At 34.7% G+C, this 21,338-nt stretch overlaps 1 long non-coding RNA gene and 1 pseudogene across 3 annotated transcripts in view; both read left to right on the top strand.

Moving 5' to 3' along the window:
- LOC309866492 overlaps window positions 1–14,178 on the top strand; it is a 186,125-nt gene extending 171,947 nt beyond the window's left edge. For both annotated transcript variants that reach the window (XR_014312718.1, XR_014312719.1), the window contains exon 3: window positions 13,917–14,178. This is a non-coding gene — a long non-coding RNA (uncharacterized lncRNA). The remainder of the gene's footprint in view (window positions 1–13,916) is intronic.
- Window positions 14,179–18,540: 4,362 nt separating this feature from the next.
- Window positions 18,541–18,970, top strand: LOC309866036 (pre-mRNA-splicing regulator WTAP pseudogene; annotated as a pseudogene). The gene has a single exon. The product of its transcript is annotated as a pre-mRNA-splicing regulator WTAP pseudogene (transcript).
- The last annotated feature ends 2,368 nt before the right edge of the window (window positions 18,971–21,338 follow it).

Genomic DNA, 21,338 nt, shown 5'->3' with positions numbered 1-21,338 from the left:
TGCAGTTTGCATTCCCACCAACGTGTAAGAAGGTTCCCCTTTCTCTGCATCCTGGCCAACATCTGTTGCTTCCTGTGCTGTTAGCTTTAGCCATTCTGACAGGCATGAGGTAGTATCTCATCATACTTTTGATTTGTATTTCTCTGATGATGAGTGATGTTGAGTATCTTTTCATGTGTCTGTTAGCCTTCTAGATGTCTTCTTAGGAAACATGTCTGTTCATGTCTTCTACCCAGAACTGGATTTTTTTTTTTTTTTTGAGTGGTGAATTTGGTAAGTTCCTTACATATTTGGGTCCTAATACTTTATCAAATGTGCCCATTGCAAATATCATCTTCCATTCCGAAGGTTCCTTTTTGTTTTGTTAGTTGTTTCCTTCACTGTGCAGAAACTTTTTACCTTGATGAAGTCCCAACATTTCATTTTTTCTTTTATTTCCCTTGCCTCATATCTAGTAAGAAGTTGCTATGGCTGAGGTCAAAGAGGCTTCTGCCTATGTTCTCCTCTAGGATTTTTATGGTTTTAAGTCTCATATGTAGGTTTCATGCTTTTTAATTTAGTTTTGTGTATGGTAAGAAAGTGGTCCAGGTTCATTCTTCTGTATGTAGCTGTCCAGTTTTCCCAACCTGATTTGCTGAAGATACTTCTTTCTATTGAATGTTCTTTTCTGTTTGTTAAAGATTAGTTGACCAGATGGTGGTGGGTCCATTTCTGGGTTTTCTATTCTCTTCCATTGATCTATCTGTATGTTTTTGTGCCAGAACCATAGTGTCTTGATCACAGCTCTGTAATGTAACTTAAAGTCCAGAATTGAGATGACTCAGCTTTTTGTTTCTTTTTCAAGATCGCTTTGGCTATTAAAGGTCTTTTGTGGTTCCATATAAATTTTAGGATTGTTTCTACCTCTGTGAAAAATGCTGTTGGTATTTTAATAGGGATTGCATTCAATGTGCAGATTGCTTTGAGTAGTATAGACATTGTAACAATATTTGTTCTTCAATTTTTTTTAAATGAAGCCCAATATAACTCCAATATTAGAAAGGAAACCACACTAGAAATTAAAAATATTTAGAATTAAATGGTAATAGCATTATATATCAAAACAGGAAGGATAAAGCTAGAGTAGTAATTGGAGATATTGAAGTCTTAAAAAAATTTTTTTTAATAAATACTGTGCTGAAAACAAATGTACAGCTTTGTGTTAGTTCAGGCTATTATAACAAAGACCATAGAAGCCATGGTTAATAAATGAAAGGAATTTATTTTTCACAGTTCTAGAGGCTGAACATCTGTGATCAGGTTTATCAGCATGGTTTAATTCTGGTAAGAACCTTCTTTCTGGTTGTAGACTCCCAATTTCTCAAGTCTTTACATGGCAGAAGACAGAGAGTGGAAACAAACTTTGTTCTGACTCTTATAAGGGCATTAATTCCTTTCACAAGAGCTCCACCCTCATGAATTTATCTCATCCTTGTTACCTGCCAAGGCCCTGCCTCCTAATACCAGTGCATTACAGAACAGGATTTCAACATACAAATTTTGGTGGGGATATATTCAGTTAATAACAAACATGTCATATTGAATAACTCACTAAAATTATAAAGAAAATAATCAAAAATAACTATAAAGAAGGAATAATAAGAAGAACAGAAATCATGAAATAGAAAACCAAACAATAAGAGGCTTTAAGAAGTTAAAAATGGAGAGGCACCTGGGTGACTCAGTGGGTTATAGCCTCTGCCTTTGACTCAGGTCATGATCCTGGGGTCCTGGGATCGAGCCCCACATGGGGCTCTCTGCTTGATGGGGAGCCTGTTTCCTCCTCTCTCTCTCTACTTGCCTCTCTGCCTACTTGTCTGTCAAATAAATAAATAAAATCTTAAAAAAAAAAGAAGTTAAAAATGGAACCCTTAAAAAAATCTGTGCAATAGACCAATCTCCACTGATATAGTTAAAGAGAAAAATGAAAACAGTATTAGGAAGAAATAGTGGACATGATTTTATCACTTAACAAAAATATTTATTCCTTTGCTAATGGAGAACTTGAGGACATATTTTTTATAGAATATTTTTAAATAAATCAGATGTTAGACATAATTTATGTATTTGAATGTAGTTATTGTCTTAAATATAACTGTATGTATATAATAATATTTTTTACTATAATGTTTCTCTTCTGACCAGTAACACAAAATAAATAGTGAAAAGATAAAAATTATAATTATTTTAAATTGAACTTCTTAGTTATGGGTAAAAATATGGGCTGTGAAGATCACTTCTTGTAATATTTCCTTTAATGAAATTTAAATGAAAATTAAATTGACAGAATTTTTCTGGTATTATTAAGGTCTGAGAAGAGAAAAAAGATCATAAATTATGTACAGTGATATATATCCACGTGTTTTATGAATTGGCAGGCATTCATTTGTAGTTATTATTTTGTTAATTCTGTTCTGGATCACATGATAATTTTCAGCATATCTGAAACCTTACAGATTCTATGGCACTCAGCTGGAGATCTTATAAATTTGATACATTGGCATTTATCATTAAACATCATGCCATTTTCCAGCCAGCCTTCATGGCAGTGTTCATGTCCCAACTAACTTCTGTACATTTTGCATAATGTTATATCTAACATTATATTGAACATTTGAATAACTTCAAGATATGTCAGTATATATATTTAACCATTCTGTCAAAAATCATTCTGTTTAATTTCATATGATAAATCTTTTAAAACTCAATCTATTCATTGTCTGAGATCACATTATAATGCACTTAAAATTTCTCCCTCCTTCACTTTTACTTTTTTATTTTATTTTTATTTTTTTTAAAGATTTTATTTATTAATTTGACAGAGAGAAATCACAAGTAGACAGAGAGGCAGGCAGAGAGAGAGACAGGGAAGCAGGCTCCCTGCTGAGCAGAGAGCCCGATGCAGGACTTGATCCCAGGACCCTGGGATCAGGACCTGAGCCGAAGGCAGCGGCTTAACCCACTGAGCCACTCAGGCGCCCCTCCTTCACTTTTATTTTTAAAATTATTTCCTAGATAGAATGGTTGGTAATACTTTGAGGAACATTAAAGGACTTACATCCCCATATATTGTTTAGGACAGTCAGATATCATTGTAAGTAGTGCGTGAATGTGTTAATTTCTTTGATGCTAAGAGAAATTACACAAACTATTTAATACTTATTAAGTATACTTTCTTGTTAGCAAATGATCATAGCAATATTTTAATTATTTTACTTTAATAAAATACTTTGCTCTTCACCAAAGTATTTACAGGAGTTTACTTGTTAATAGGTAATAATAAATCTTTCCTTTCTCAATCTATTTACTTTTACCACACTTGCATATTATTTTATTTATTTATTTTGAAATTATTATTTTTGTTTTAGTATAGTTGGCATACAGTTCTATTTGTTTTGGGTATACAATATAGTGATTCAACTCTACATGCTATGCTCACAAGCGTACCTTCTGATCTGTCACCCAATAATGCTATTATATTATCATTTACTGTATTCTTTATGCTGTGCCTTTTATTCCCATGATTTATTCATTCCGTAATTGAAAGCCTGTATCTCTCACTCCCTTTTACCCATTTTGTCCTTTTCCCTGACCCTCTTCTCTCCAGCAACCAGTCTGATCTCGGTATTTATGACCCTGGTTCTACTTTCTGTTTGTTTACTCATTTGTTTTGTTTTTCAGACTCCACATATGATTGAAATCATATGGTATTTATCTTTGTCAGTTTGACTTATTTTACTAAGCATAATACCTCAAGGTCCATAAATGTTGCTGCAGATGGTAAAATCTCATCTATTTTTATGGATGAATAATATTTCCCTCTGTGCATATGTGTGTATACATACACACACATACCACAGCATCTTTATCCATTCATCAATGGATTTCCATATCTTGGCTATTGTAAGTAATGCTGTAATAAACATAGGGGTACACATATCTTTTCAAATTACTGTTTTTGTTTTCTTTGGATGGATACTCAGTAGTAAAATTATTATGGAGGTTTTGAGAAACCTCCATACTCTTTTCCAAAGCGACTATACCAATTGATATTCCCACCAAGAGTACACAAGCATTCCTTTTTCTCCACATCCTTGTCAAAACCTGGTATATTTTGTCTTTTTGATTTTAATCATTCTAACAGGAGCAATGTGATATTTCTTTTGACTCTATTGACTCTCCCAAATCTTTTCTATCTCCTTAATATCACCTTGGCTTCTTCATTCTTCTTATTTAAAATTTAAGTGAAAGTCTTATTTTTTTATATATATTTTTTATAAACATATATTTTTATCCCCAGGGGTACAGGTCTGTGAATCACCAGGTTTACACACTTCACAGCACTCACCAAAGCACATACCCTCGCCAATGTCCATAATTCCACCCCCTTCTACCAACCCCCCTCCCCCCAGCAACCCTCAGTTTGTTTTGTGAGATTAAGAGTCACTTATGGTTTGAATCAAACCTACTCTTTCTAACCCATTCTCTGTCTTACTACTACTATTCTGGCTATCTCTTAACAGCCTCAGTGATTTCCATATTCTGATTCAGTTTCCTCATCTGACACTCAGTTTACTTTGCCTTTATTTCTATCAGTACACTGAATGAACCCTCATTAAGGTCAGCAATTACCTCTGTTACTTGAAATTTAAAGATTTATGTCTTATGTAACTTGACCTTATATCATCATTCTATATATTTGATAATTTTTCCAAATTGAAAAACACTCTCCATCCATAATTCCCTGAAACTATGGCTACTTTTTCTCAGGCTTCTTTTAGAACATATAACTCTACCTTTAAATCTTGGAGCTGCTAAAAATGTAGGCCCAGTTTCACTTCTGTAGATATTCTTGTCTTCAAGGGAGTAATGTCTCTGTCACTGACTACCTTTTCAAACAATGGCTGTCGGGACTTAGAACCTGCATATACTGACTCCTTTGTCACACATCTGACATCTGATTCATTGGTATCTCATCTTGAACATCCCAAAGTCATCTAAAAACACCATTTCAAAAGCTGAAACTTTAATGTCCTCTGTAAGATTACTTTCTCTTCCCCATCTTAGTGACCAGGATCATCCACCTCTAGTTCATAGGTAAGAAACCTAGGCATCCTCTCTAAACTTCTCCTTATTGTTACTACTCCATCCTTCCCCAAATCAGTCCACCACCAAGTGTGGCATATCTTACTTCCTATATAGCACTCAAGTAATTCATTCTTTCTATTTTAACTGGAAAAACACCTCCCCACAGTGCTTAAGAAAGAGAAAATTGCACGCCGTCTAAATTGACTTTTGTGAAGCTATATAATCTCTTAGCTTTAGTTTCTTCTTCTATAAAAATAAAGCCCCATGTTGGACTCTGCCTGTCTGCTTGTCCCTTTCCCTCTTCCCCTCTTCCCCTCACCCCACTCACACAGATACTCTCTTTCTCTCTCTAAAATATATCCATATATCTATTTATCTACCCATATCTATCTATCCATAGCTATATAAATATAGACATATCTATATCTATATCTATCTATATACATATATATGTATATATATATACACACACATGTATATATATATACACACACACACACACACACATATATATAAAATATGATGTTTAATGGAGTCACAAAACTGGAATGTCTTACCTTAACGTGTGGGTGCAAAGAAAGTTTGATTCATGATGTGGCATCAAAAAGAACCTGAAGGATGAACCCACATTTGTTCATGATAAATGTGAATAGCCCTCCAAATGGTAGCATGTACAGAGTTGGCATGTGCACTTGTCTTGACTTGTGGTGGGGCCTGGAGTCAATGTTGTCAAACTATTTGGAGACATAAAGTTTAAATCAAACAGTTAAATACCTCACAGTTAGCTAAAACTTTGACTTACAATGGAACAATACTTCATCTTTCCCTTCACTATTCGTTTATGTCCAAGTACATTTTGTCTCAAAGAGAATGATTCTAGATAAGCAAACAATCACTCAAACAACTCAACATGTTTAAAAGTATAAATCCAAATGCCTTTTGATGGAGGTCATGACCCCATCTTCTCCTCTCCCTTCCACTACCTTCCTCTTTTTTCCCCCTTGCTTTCATTCTTTCTTTCTTCTTTCATCCTCTTCTTTTCCTTCCTTCCTTCCTTCCTCCTTCCCTCCCTTCCTCCCTCCCTTTCTTCCTTCTTTCTTTTCTTTATTTTGTTTTTTCCATAATGCCTATGCTGCTTTGCTTATTTTTTTCTTCTTTAGTCCTGTAGGAATTCTAAGAATTCTAGATAGTTAAACTCCATCTAGTCTTCTGGCTTAAATACAATTTTATTACTCATACACACACACACACACAGTTTGCTAAGAAAGAGAAGTGAGTGAGTAAACAAAACGAATTTGAAGTATTTGCAAAGGAGATGAAAGAATACAAATCATTCCAGTTCTGCTCTAATATCACTTTCATAGTGCTAATATCAGTCATCTATAATTTAAAAGAATTCACTCAGGAATGGTTGCATGTGTAGTCAACAGAAGGTGTTGTTATATAAGTGTGTTAAACAGAAATTCATATGTGCAGAGTTTCTTGAAAATACAAATTCTGATTGCCTGGATGTTATATGTGAAGCTCTACTAGAATAAGGAATTGGCAGGGATAAAATTTGCTGTTTTTTTTTCTGTTTGAGTATCTGCTTTATTTTCATAGAATTTAGTTTTAATTTTTAGTTTTGTTTGTTTTGGACCTTTGAGTCTATCTATCTGTTAAACAGAAATGTGTCTGTAACTCAATTTTATAAAGGCCATAGCTGTCTAAATCAAAATCCAACGTGATATACGAAACCACGTTTATATCTGAAATTATTAATCTCACTAACTGCCTACATAGACATCAGTAAATGAAAGTGAAAAATGTCAGTGAAATGGTCTGCTGAAATGAATAATCTATTTGGCGTTTATACATAAGTCTACTGTGGAAACTAGATATTGCAAGTTCATTATTTTTGTTTAAATATTTTAGTGTCTTTTTGAGTATTAATAAAATTCCTTGCATCATGATTTAAAGTAAATCATCAAGATCTGTCAGCTTTTTTTTCCTTTGTAGTATTAAGTTTGAAGTGAATTCAGTAGCCCTAGTCATGAGTATTGCCTTAGAGTCTTTTCATTCCTAGTGACTAGAACTGTGAGCTGACAAACTTGTCCTTACACTTTGCCAGTATTGAAACTGTTACAAAGGGATTATGAGATTTATCCAGGGCCAGAGTGCTAGTCATTGACTAGTTGGCTGAAAATTATGTTGCAGATGCCTAGCTCTTAACCCAATTGGCTGTGTAACATCCCTAGAGAACACTGGTGCTAAAAGATGCAGGCTGTTTCAATTTACTCTTTTAATTAAAACATAGAACTGGAGAAGAAACAAATAAAAAAGATGAAAGCAGAGCTTAAAATATTCTCTAGCTCACCCTCAGTATTCTTTGTTACAATTCTGCAGTAAGGCTCCCCCAACATATCTCTGAACAACTGCCACTTTTTCTTTTTCATTATGCAACATGCCACATTTACAGGCTCAAAATGATACTTTACATTCCATTTCCTCAACAGAGCATCATTAGAAGGAGCACATAATTCCACACACTGACGCCTAGAAAATGCAGTGTATTGTGTTACTTCATTATACTTCCTCGTTTAGTTAGAAACTGTAGATTAAAGAATCCATCAACAACTCTTATCAAGCACAAAGTGTTCAAAACCTATCAAATATAGGCAGCAGCTTAAGAGTAAAATAATAGAACTTGTTTTTAAGAGATTGGTGTTAACATATGTTGGTGAAGAGAGAAGGAGTAAAAACACAGTGTCACCTAAGTCATTTATACATATAAAAACAGATCCCCTTTCTTCCTCAAGAAAAACTCATTCTGGATTTAAAGGTACTAAAAAATAAAATTGGAAAGAATTATTTTAGGTTGCATTATATATTCATTCATTCAGCACAAACCGGGTCTATGCTAAGCTTTAAGGAAATAGACAGATTTGGCTCTTCCCCACAAGTAGCTTATATTCTATAAGGTGGGGAAGACAATATGTATTTACCTACACAAAAAACAGATACTGATAAGTGGTAAGTATGGAAAGAAAATCCAGGGCATAAAGAATTTGCTGTTGAATGAGCTTGAGTATGTGACTTGTAAAATTTGGATACACTACATTTTTTCCAGTTACTTTTATAACTATAATGAAAACAAACACATATTTAAAAGAAAAAAATAATTGACAATTCTGGATGAAAATCTAAATATAAAATGGCAACAAGATAGTTTAGTGCTCTGACAAACTTACTGTGTCTGTTTAAATGTCCATGATAAAACAGGTTTAGGTATGATCAGGACCTATAATTAATGTAATTGAAAATTATACAGCTATGTGCTGTGGCTTCATTGTCTTTCTTGGCTTTGGAAAAATATTCCAAGATAGGGCTACAGAGAGAGATGATTAGGTTATGTTTACCTGTGTTATTAATACAAATAATTCAAGTATGTTCTTATTTGACAGGGGCATGCCTATTTTAAGTGCAAGAAAACCTTCATATACAGTATAATGCAGTGTTGATAATACAGATTCTGGAGCCAGGATCATTGTACGTGAATCTGTTTTGCCAGTTAACTGAATTATGTAATACTGGACAAGATATTTAAACTAGCATCAGTTAACTTGTCTATTAATTATAGAAACATAATATTATCTTTCTTACATGTTTTTGTATGGATTAATTGACTTGATACATATATGCATGTTTTAAAACAGGGCCACCTTCATGTTGAATATTCAATAAAGAGTATGGTGATGTTGAGGCTTATAATAATACTGATGCTAGAGTATTAAGAGACAGTGAAATTTATTTTTATTAACATATAATGTATTATTTGCTTCAGGGGTACAGGTCTGTGAATCATCAGTCTTACACAATTCACAGCACTCACCATAGCACATACCCTCCCCAATGTCCACCACCCAGCCACCCCATCCCTCCCACCCCTTCTCCCCCTCTAGCAACCCTGTTTCTTTCCTGAGATTAATAGTCTTATGGTTTGTCTCCCTCCTGGATCCCATCTTGTTTCATTTGTCCCCCTCCTACCCACCATGACCACCCACCCTGCCTCTCAAATTCCTCATATCAGAGAGATCATATCATAATGAGACAGTCAAATTTAAACTTGCAGTATGAGATCAATAAATGGAATTGTGGACTATGGTTTTTGCATTGTCTTGCATTCATACATATATCAGTTAATGTCCAATCAGGAGAGAGATACTACACATTAATTTGAACTGGGGAGTTTCAATATAAAGAATTATTAATTGCAACAGAGGACTAGAGTAAAAAGGGATTGTCTAGTAAGAAGTAGAGAACTCTAAATATAGAAACAGCAGCCGCTAACCCTAGGGTTGAGACCAAATGCCTTGCAGTAGTCCCCGGTTCCCTGAGGATGACGTGCAAGCCTTTTTACAGAAGGCAGAGCTGCTAGTCATGACAAGGAAGTACCGAACCCTACCCTTATCTTTAATTTTAATCCTAACCTTAACCCTATAGTAGAAACTGCCATAAATCTGCCCTCTGGGATGTCAGGAAAGCTATCCTTTATGGGGGCTGCCGACTATCATGCACCGAAGGAACAGGACATTGGGGAAGCTGAGTGTGATTCAGGAGTCTGAGGTGACTCCCTGGTGATGGGAGAAGGTAGTAAGGAAGGTGGGGGCAGCAGAGAGCCCACAGGTATGCACTGTAGGAGCTGGGAGGAGAAGAACCTGCAAGCACTGAAGGAGCTGGAGAGAATGTCCTCCAAAATGGAGGGGTCTGGGTGCTCAGAGAAGCTGTGAGCCCCTTGGTGTTGCTGGCCTCTGTGTTCCACAGGAATGGGCACCGAGAGGTGCAAGTGCTTGAGGAGTCCCTTGATGTGAGTCAGCAGAACTGAAGTGGGAAGAAAAACCCCTTCCTGGAACGCCTCTTCAGTCTCTTCTACTGACAAAGCTTCTTAACAGCGTAACAGGAAAAACAAAACAAAACAAAAAACAAACAAAAACTATTTGAAGTGTCAAGTATCATTTCAGAAAGCTGTCTAACATGGTCATTTTGGAGCTGGAAGGCAGTAAGACAATAACTGGTACATTACGACAAACAAAAACATTAAATATGAAAAGTTCCTATTTCTATTCTTTCTGCTAATTTATTAAACATACTTCATTCCAATGTGGATTCTAGAAATCCTTATGAATTGGAAAATCCACAAATACTATTTGCATTTACAGTACTGAAAACAAACTCTTTAATTGACAACCAATCCTTAAGAAAATTGTGTACTCATGGGGCGGTTGGGTGGCTCAGTCATTAAGTATACATCCAACTCTTGATTTCGACTTAGGTTATAATCTCAGGAGCCTGAGATCCAGCCTGGCATCTGGCTCCCCACTCATTTGGGAGTCTACGTAAGATTCTGTCTGCCCTTCCCTCTACTCACTTGCATATGCAAGCTCTCTCTCTCTTTCTCAATCATTTAATTAAGGAAAAAAAAAAAAAGAAGAAATTATACTCTTTAGGAGAACTATTGACCAGTGACATCATCTTTTAGAAATTTATTTGTATTCACATATTGCAAACTTTTCCAGAGATCTTTTACTATTTTAACATAAAAGCAATCCTGTCTCACATTAGTTTTTATATTACTTCACCCATCAGCAGCATTCCCTCCTTGTTGAAACATTTTAAAATGTTCCAAACTGCCAGATTCTCCTCTAATACTGCTTCTATTCTTTCCTTTTCACTTGCCAATCCCTACAAGTACTATTTGTTCGTTGACCTCTTGTCTACCTCTGTTTATTTATGAGGATCCTCATACAATCCCATGCCTTCTATCAGGATTGAAGACTCCCATTTATAAGAATATAGTACAAGCACTGTTATTATTATTTTTTAAATATACTCAACAGACAGACTGGATGGGAGGAGGAAAGGAAACAACCATGGCATCTTCAACCATGCTAGGTAACAAGGAATCCGCATCAACCCTTGAACTCAGGGATAGGCAGTCAGGATCAATGGCTTTTCAGTAGAAACAATAGAGAGTATAATATGGAAGGATCCAACAGGTCTAAGAATGAAGATAATGCAACAAATTCTACACCCTAAGCAAGAGGTGTTAGGCAGAGTAACAAATAGGTGAGCAAATCTGAGAAAACTGACAAAATTAAAAATCCTCACACATTTCAGTAATTGAAAAGTGCAAGAGAAACTTCCTTTCCCATTGATAGAAGTTTACCCTAAAACTCTGCAAGGGGCAGAAATGCTAGGTGCAAATTATTCCAGGACTCCCGATGTAGAGTGGTTCAAATATGAAGAGAGATTCAAAGAAGGCCTAGTTCAAAGTAGTATAACAACAAAAACTTCATAAACACAAGAGAACTACTTTAAGGGACAGATTTGTTGAGCTCTGAAAGATACAAAAAGATACAAAGGAAGCACCCTGAATTGAATCATATATGAGGAATAGAGATGTGAGCACAAACAAAACAAAACAAAAGGTTTGTCTGTCTTTCTTTCTTTCTTTCTTTCTTTCTTTCTTAATCCCTCGTAAAAATATAAAGGGAAGAGTCTGAATATCATTGATAGAGTCAGGGACACTAACCTACTCTATCTTAGCACTGTATGTGGAAAATTCCTACTAATAATCTAGGAAAAGTCAGCTCTTTTAATCATGAAAAATCAGTAAGAAATTAATAATCAATTCACCTATACGTATTTTGTAACAAAAGGTAAAAATTAATGAAGTAACAGTCCAAAAGTTAACAAACACTCCCCCACCACACACACATACACACACACACACACTAGAAAAATACAGTGTCCAAGAAGATGAGAATAGCAACAATTTTTCAAAGTGAGTCATAACAAATTAAGAAAATGATAAAGTAACTCCTATGAACAGAATGTGCTTAAAATTAGATGGTTAAACTACAGCACAGTGTTACAGGAAAGCTCACAGAACTTAGAAATAAAATTTAAAAAATCATTTTAGAAAAGACTAACTCAAAGGTATACAAGAGTGAACTGACATAACAGAAATCACAGGGAATAAAAAAATGATGAGCTGAAATTATGATATAGAAGCAAAAAAGAAGAGGCAACAAGTTGCTAGATTTATGGTTAAAGGAGATAAACAACAAAAACAGTTCTTCCAGAATGATTAGATCAATAGAAGAAAAAAATATTGAAAATCATTCATTTAAGAAAAATTTCCTGAATGAAAGCTCAAATATGCATATTTAAAAACCATACACATTACATAGTGAAACAAAATCCAAAATGTTCAACAGTGAGACATATCACAGTGAAATTATTGGGTTTTCAGAATAATAAAAAAATTATTTTGGACATCCACATAAGAAAATCACGTGCTTTTAAGGGAAAAAAAATATGATTAGACCCATAATTCTTTAAAGGAACATTTCATTCCGAAACAGATTGAAGTAATCTATTTGGGATATCCAATTTTTCTATCAAGCAAAAATGTCTTTCAAAAATAAATGGAGAGAAAAAGACTATGCAAAATACCTGGGAGTATTGATCTTTCAAACCCTTCCATAGAATGATATACATAAATTATGATGATTTGAAGATTTTTCATATATTATGGAAGTGAGTATTTAATGTTGTTAAAAATCCAGGAAAGAATGATGGCTATGAGGATGATAAAACTGGATACAAGTGCATAGTCCCCAAAATATATTAATGAAGCTAATAAAGATAGATAGATAATGGATAAAATAAATAAAATTATGGAATGGACTGCCTTGCAGATATGAACTTGGAATGAAAAAAATCAGATATTTAGAAAATGTGGAATGAACCAAGATACAGTATCTTACACAACAGGGGAATATGTGTGTTTATAGGATATTACCATAAAATAATTAATAGGCCAAGAGTACTGAATACCAAAAGTAAATAATACTACATAATTATATATAACTAATATTGTATAATTATTATATAATAACTAATACTATAATTATATAGAATTAATTTATATAAATATATATAAATAATGACATATATAGCAGATAAAACATTTTAATATGTGAGAGAGTCCCTTCCTATTTCTTAATATGACCAACATAATTGATCTCAGTTCTGTAACTGCATGTGTGTGGGTTGTAATATATACTGCATATAATTATACAACAAATATTACTTTCATTTTAACCCCCTGACTTCATTACCCTCATTGTCCACATGCTCTTTTACTGCAGCCATGTGGAACTTTTTGGGTTTCTTAAATACCTCAAGTATCTCCATTCTTTCTGTTACATAAAGAGGTAAAATAAAAGGGAAGGAGGATGAAACAGATCCATAAGAAGAAACTGGGGAAACACGTTTTGAAGCGAATTGCCATTTTTCTCTTGCACTAGTAGTATAGCATCAAACAGAGCTATTCTAGTTCTAATTAACTAATATTTGCTCATAAATAGTTTCTTTGTTACTGCCAGAGTCAAATGCTTTCAAAATTAATGTAATTTTGTCAAATCTTTCCTTAAAAGTGACTTTGCTTAAAATTACCCAGATAAACAAAGTCTAACACAATAATAGCACATGATTTTAGTTTTCCAATATTCAGACCCATCCCAATCTAATATCTACATTTCCAAAGAACTACATCAACTTTTCACCTATCACATAACCTGTATTCCCAACATACCAAACATAAAATTTCAATAAAAAATATCTGGCTTTTAATATTCTCTTTCCCCCTCTTCTACTCCCTAGAATTTATTTCCTCTATTATTCATTAGCTGTGTCCTATTATTTTCTTTTTTTAAAAAAATATTTATTTGTTTATTTGACAGAGAGTGTGTGTGAGGAGGGAGAGAAGCAGGTAAATGGAGAAGAAGAAGCAGGCTCTTCCCTGAGCGGGAAGCTTGATGCAGGGCTGGATCCCAGGACCCTGGGACCCAGGATGCCTGAACTGAAAGCAGACACCTAACTGAGCAAGCCATCCATGTGTCCTATTATTTTCAAGTAGAAGCTTATTCCTCACCTTTGTGTGCTCCTGTGTGCATGGCTAACAATCTATATAATGGTTAAATGAATTTGTATGTCAATATTAAATGAGTTTGTATGTCAATATTCACTTATTTTTCTTAAGATTTATTTATTTTAGAGAGAGAGAAGGAGTGGGTGTGGGAGAAGGAGATAGAGTCCTCGGCAGATTCTGTGCTGAGTATGAGGCCCTGTGCAGGACTCGGTCTTGTGACCCTGAGATCATGACTTGAACTGAAACCAAGAGTCCAGTGCTTAACGGACTGTGCCACACAGGCATCCCTCAATATTCACATCTACACCTTATGTTCATGGAGAGGAGGTGGTGGTACCATATTTAATCTCTCTTTAGGCACATTGCAGAGTACTTGGCACATAGTTAATGTGTAGCAAATATTGATTAGGTAAATAATGGATGAAAGTTGGAAGAATGTTATAGAAATTCATATAGGCTAAATTTTCATTAGGATGATGAAAGAGAATTTTTGCTGAGTTAGTATGTAAACTGAATCATAGAGGAAGAGGATTATTCAAGAAAGGAAACAGTATACTAAATTGCCAAAGAAACAAAAAAAAAAATCTGAAGTGATAGAAAATATCAAGAATATGAAGCTTGCCTCTATTTTGGAATATTAATGCTAAGAACAAGTTGAGATTTAAAAAAAAATCAAACAGCCTGTAATTAAACCCATAAACCTCTCAAATATAGTTCAGAGAATCAGAAATTAATATAAGGACCAATCTGAAATAAATTTAGTTTCCTAGAAATTATATATAGAGGGAAAAGAGCTCAAGGAAACAGTAGTAAAATAAATATTAGAACCATTCTTATTTTGCTAACTTGCTGAAACAGAGCAATGATACACTATATACTCAATTTTTTAAGAATGAGTGTCTTAAACATAAGTTTAAGTTAAATAGTTTTAAAAAAGAAATGACATTATTACATTTTAATTTTTATTCAACCTCCAAAACACCATAATACAAAACATAGTTATTAAGTATTTTCCTAACTCACTCACAAATCCACTAAATTATTTCTTAATTTATAAATTATGCTTATATTTTTCTTTAATCCTATCACATAAAAATTTGTAGACCTTAATAGAAAATGTATTATTTTCTACATATCTTTATGATATGTAAAGATAAAATAAATAACTTTTGGTGAATATTTCTTTTTTTTTTAAGATTTTATTTATTTATTTGGCAGACCCAAGATCACAAGTAGGCAAAGAGGCAGGCAGAAAGAGAGAGGAGGAAAGCAGGCTCTCCACAAAGCAGAGAGCCCAATGTGGGGCTCGATCCCAGGACCCTGGAATCATGACCTGAGCCGAAGGCAGAGGCTCTAACCCACTGAGCCACTGAGGTGCCCCTTAGTGAATGTTTTTTGCATCTAACAGCCCTCATCTTCATGAGATCAAGGATCATATCTTATTTATCTTGACATTTCAATGCTTATTCTAGTGACTTGCACTTTGAATACACTCACACAGCGAGAAAGAAATAACAATAGCATTTATTAAGAATTTATTTTCTTCTGGGGAGCCTGGGTGGCTCAGTGGGTTAAAGCGTCTGCTTCCGGCTCAGGTCATGATCCCAGGGTCCTGAGATCGAGCCCCACATCGGGCTCTCTGCTCAGCAGGGAGCTTGCTTCCTCCTCCCTCTCTGCCTGCCTCTCTGCCTACTTGTGATCTCTGTCTGTCAAAGAAATAAATAAAATATAAAAAAATTATTTTTTCTATGCAATATACATTGTGTGAATCACCATATATAATTTTAGCAATAGCTTGATGTTATAGGTACTTATATCTTCCTCTTTTTTACAGAAGAAACTAATGCTGAAAAATGAACAGTTAAAAAAAGAAAACTCTGCTAAAGTTGTATCACTGGGAAGTAGCTTACCTAAAATTTGAATCTCGGCAGGCTGGCTCTCTGTTATGATTCTATAATTACCAGAGGATACTCTTTTTCTAGAATGGAAAACAGATAAATAATTAAAAGCATGGTTACTTTCGTTTTGAAATTTGGGATGAGCAGTTATATATCTTATATAGGTTTTATATTTTTATTCTGGTGATAAAGTCAGTATATGTCACACATACTTGATTTCAAATTGCTTCAACATTTATTCAGCAATAATTAAATTTGAGTTTATACTTAATGTAATCTATCTGTGTGGTGTACCTGGTGAGAAACAGTTCTCCCGGGTCTCGTGGGGTTTTTTTTGAATGTGTGTTTGCTTTTGGTTTTTGATGTAGTGTTCAATGATTCATCCATTGCATATAACACCCAGGGCTCAAAGCACTGGCTGCTGTTCTTCCAGACTATTTTGCAAGGATATTTTCATAGCAAATGGCCTTGAAGATAAAAATATTGTCACTTCTGAAACAAAGGGAAGGTACCTAATTTCAATTTAGGAGAGATTTGAATTCTCTAAATGTAGAGTTCCTCTCCTATAATATAATCCACCCTATATGTGTGCAGTTATCATCTGGCTCTCTTTCTGTCTGTCGCCCCTTAAAACTGGGAGTCAGAGAACTAACAGAAATAAAGTGGATACTCTGGCTACTGCTATTGATTAACAATAAACTGTCTGTCTTTGAGTCAGGAATCTATCTACATACATAAAACCATAGCAAGCAAATTCATTAGTTTATGTATAGTATGAACCCCTAGACCCTTTAAAGTTCCTAATATATACATTATATGATTTTTTCATTACATATTATTAAATGAGTTATTTTTTAGGAAAGACATTTGCTGAATTTATCTAATATTTTAGAATATTTTAAAGACTCTAGATTTGAATGATTTGAAGAGACCATGAAAATTCATCAAATATTGAATATGTAAGCATTTGACCTATTTGAAAAATAAATATAAATCTATTCCTGATCATCTTGAATATATATTTGGCTGGTAATGAATATTTTTAAAGCATTAGACCAGCTGTTCACAACAGGAGCCGATCTGTCTCCTGGGGAATATTTGGCAACATCAGGAAACATCTTTGTTACACATTGCTTGAGTTACATACATTCATTGTTTGTCTCAACTGGGAGTAGTATTGGTTATTACTATCATTTAGCTGATGCAGACACCAGGGATGTACAGGACAACCACCCATAATGAATTATTTGGTCCCAAATGTCATTTATGATCATGTTGCAAACCAGTTACACATATATGTGCTTCCACATCTGAATTTGAGAAATCTAAATCAATTTTCTCAATGATAAGAATGAATCTGCATATAAAATTTTAAGGATGTGAATATCTCTAATTTATCTATCATGTCTATAATACAATATTTCATGAAACTCAAGCCATAACATAAATGATAGCAAATAGTTAATAGAAAACCAAAATTTCAATCATTCTAAATTTTAGGATATATTTATATTTAGACATATTAGAGTAATATAGTCAAGACTTTTTTATTATTATTTTTGGTAATGAGGACCAATAATGTATATAAAGAAAACAAGCTTTTATCATGTATATAGATGGGCATGGATGGGTATGAACATTAAAAAGAAATTATCCTGTATTTGGTTACCTAAGTCTATGCTATTACTATGGAAGCTGCAGTACTGTATTATCTATTTGTTATTCAAGGAAATTCTGTAATTTATATATATTACTTTCCAAAATCGTAATGTTGTGTTTGAATATTACCCGGTTTATAGAACAATCCTTAAGCATCCATGACTTTACAATTATAATTATAAAATTATATGTATGACCAGCATATGTGTATGCATATATGTATATATGTGTATACATGTATACACAACTAGTTACATATAATTAGCTAACATGCACCAAATATCTGTGTTGTAGGGTCAAATAAAATTTGTCAAAATTGATCTAATTGATATAGCATTATCTGGTTCACAAGTGTGGCCCAATAGTGTCTTCATTCATATCACCCAGTATTAGTAGGATCCTTCTACATATAATCAGAATTTTATTTTTCAGGGGGGAATTAACACTATTTTAAAGACTCCAAAGAGAAATCCAGTATCGCTGTACCTGGCTGGCTAGTCGGGTAAGCATCTGGCTTCAGTTCAGGTCACGATCCCAGGGTCCCAGGGTCAAGTCCCATATCAGTCTCCCGACCCAATGAGGAGTCTGCTTCTCCCTCTCCCTCTGCTCCTTCTCCCTCAGGGGCTCATGCTCCACTCTCCTGTTTATGCTCTCTTTCTCATGTTCACTCTGTCTCAAATAAATAAAATATTTCAAAATAATAAATAAATAAATAAATAAATAAATATCCAATATAGGAAGAGGAGCACAAGGGATATGGCAGGAGTAAGAGTTGGGGAGCTGGGGTAGCATGTCTGGTGGCCTGGGTTGCAAGCAAGCAGTGCTGTCTTGGCCTATGTGACTGGCGCTAGCATGGCTTTTGTCTGGAGAGGATGCAAGATGACCATTGAGGAACCTCTTCTCAGAAAGTTTTAACTGAGTGAAATAGACTTCAGAATTATGGCATAAGATGAGTTAATTCTCAGATGGAAACAATAGGAAGTATATGTTTAAGCTTTGGAGGGCAAGTGCACAGATCTTAATTCTAATGATGTAACTGGCTTAAGGGAGTCTGAAGAAAAACTAAAGCCAGCAACAAGAGTCTGCACACAGGGAAAATAATCCTTGTAATGTGACTAGCAACCAAAGAGGAAGAGATACAAATGTATACTGCTCAAATCCAGTATGGCAAGCAAGTCTAGCAGCCAAGCATTGCCCAAATGAGATCAACAGATGTGGTAGACCCAGCAATCAACTTGTTTTTTTTTTTTTTTTTCTAAGAATGAAAGGTGAATTGGAACAGACTAATGACAAACTGAAACAAGCCTGAAAAAACTATGTACTTGGAAGTTTATGCTAGAAGTAGTTAACAATCATACTCCCCAGTTGAGACTTCCCTGATTATCCCACTAGGAAAAGCTATAGTGGGACAGCTAAATACTCCTTTCCACAGTAGTATTTAGACTTTTTGAGGGGAAAAAAAAAAAAAAAAAAAAACAGGCCATAGTCTTATACTTTCCAGCTTGAAATTGTTCATGTAAAACTTACCAGATAAACCTTGTGTTTGACTTTTTTCTCTTCCCTCACCCCTGGCTTCAGAGGCCTGATGGTGAAGGACTATTCCAAAGAAGTAGCCACTTCAAAAAACTTCCTTCTAGCAGCTTTCCCAGGGATGTGTTTTACACCTTGAAGCAAAGTTGGCTTTACAGAAAAAAATACAGTGAGGAGCTTAAGCGCAGTGAGAATGAATTGAATTCTTCATCACTCAACTTGACAGAAGTAGAAGGTATGCTGAGCACCATTCTAGTTTTTCAGCAGCAACTGAAAGAGTCATGCCAGTAGTTGGCTCAGCACCAATAACAGGGGTTTCATGCTCCAGCCCCAAGTAACAGCAGAACTACATCTCCTGAGCCTGAATGACAGGCAGAGGCCACAGGTAAAGACTGCAGTTGGCTGGCCAGTGGACCAAGTAATGGCTGTTCCTCCTGGCAGAGGACATTTGGGTTCAGATTTCACAGGAAGAGGGAAATAGCCAGAGATGACTTTCCTTCTTCTCCAGATAATGGTAATAAAGCTTCCAACAGCTCAGAGGGGAGAACTGGAAGAGGAGATAGTAGTTAGGCAGACCAACTCAGTGCAGGGTATGGAAGTGTTGACTTTCGCACTGGCAGTGTTCAGTGTTGACTTTCGCACTGGCAGTGTTCAGTTTCGTAATATTTTTTTCCAACAAATTTTTGTACTGTGCCATTTAATTTGGGGGTGATTCTGTCCAGTGAATCAACACATACTTTTATTACAATTTAATTTTTTTCTGGGTGTTTTTTTTTCCTTTTCATTTTTTTTCTTTCTTTGTTTCAATACCTTTGTCACTTTGGAAATTGTAACAGTTAATTACTTTGTTGCTAAAAGGACATTTTGTGTAGGGTCAAATTACTGTTATGTGACTTAATGTATAGTTATAAATGGAAATCTTTCCTTAAAGCATAACACAATTATGTTTATAAAAATTTATGTCTATCCTAGGATCTGCACAGGATAAGGGCATTCTTACCCATGCTAGAGTTAGCTATTAGAATAGATGTAGGTTTATGACTGCCAACTTTGCCAGTATAATAGATTTAATGTAAAATTTGGACTTGCTGATGGAGTCCTATTGTACTTTCAGGGTTAGATAGTTTTCCCCATCATACATCTGTGCCTTTTCTCTTTAGGTGACTGAATGTTTAGGAAATTTATGTGTATAGTACTCAGTTTTTATGAACTGTTGTACCCTGTTAATGCATACTGCTCTATGATTCCAGTATATCTTACCTATACTGAACAAACCTAAATAAAATTTTGCATTGTAAAAAAGGAAGAAACGAAGAAGAAAAGAAAGGAAGAAAGAAATCTGGTATACCCAACACTTACTTCTACTACTTGGTTGGATAGTAACAGAATTTCATGGAAGGGTGTGATAAACAGGCATTTGGGAATTGTTTTTGCAAGTAGAATTAAAACTTGTAAGATTCCAAAGAGGATAAATAAATAAGTACTACATTCACAATTGAAGGACTCTATTCACATGTATTTAAGTCAAAAATTTCATTCTGCATCAAAATTTTAGACTTTTACTCAAATTATTTCAGTTGTTGAATATATTTTATTTATTTATTTATTTATTTATTTATTTTTGATTTTATTAATTTTTTATTTTTTATAAACATATATTTTTATCCCCAGGGGTACAGGTCTGTGAATCACCAGGTTTACACACTTCACAGCACTCACCAAAGCACATACCCTCCCCAATGTCCATAATCCCACCCCCTTCTCCCAAACCCCTTCCCCCCAGCAACCCTCAGTTTGTTTTGTGAGATTAAGAGTCACTTATGGTTTGTCTCCCTCCCAATCCCATCTTGTTTCATTGATTCTTCTCCTACCCACTTAAGCCCCCGTGTTGCATCAACATTTCCTCATATCAGGGAGATCATATGATAGTTGTCTTTCTCAGCTTGACTTATTTCGCTAAGCATGATACGCTCTAGTTCCATCCATGTTGTCGCAAATGGCAAGATTTCATTTCTTTTGATGGCTGCATAGTATTCCATTGTGTATATATACCACATCTTCTTGATCCATTCTCTGTTGATGGACATCTAGGTTCTTTCCATAGTTTGGCTATTGTGGACATTGCTGCTATAAACATTCGGGTGCAC

Source organism: Mustela nivalis (assembly GCF_964662115.1).
Source record: "Mustela nivalis genome assembly, chromosome: 6".
Lineage (NCBI taxonomy): Eukaryota > Metazoa > Chordata > Mammalia > Carnivora > Mustelidae > Mustela > Mustela nivalis.
This window is presented reverse-complemented; position numbering and strand designations above follow the sequence as displayed.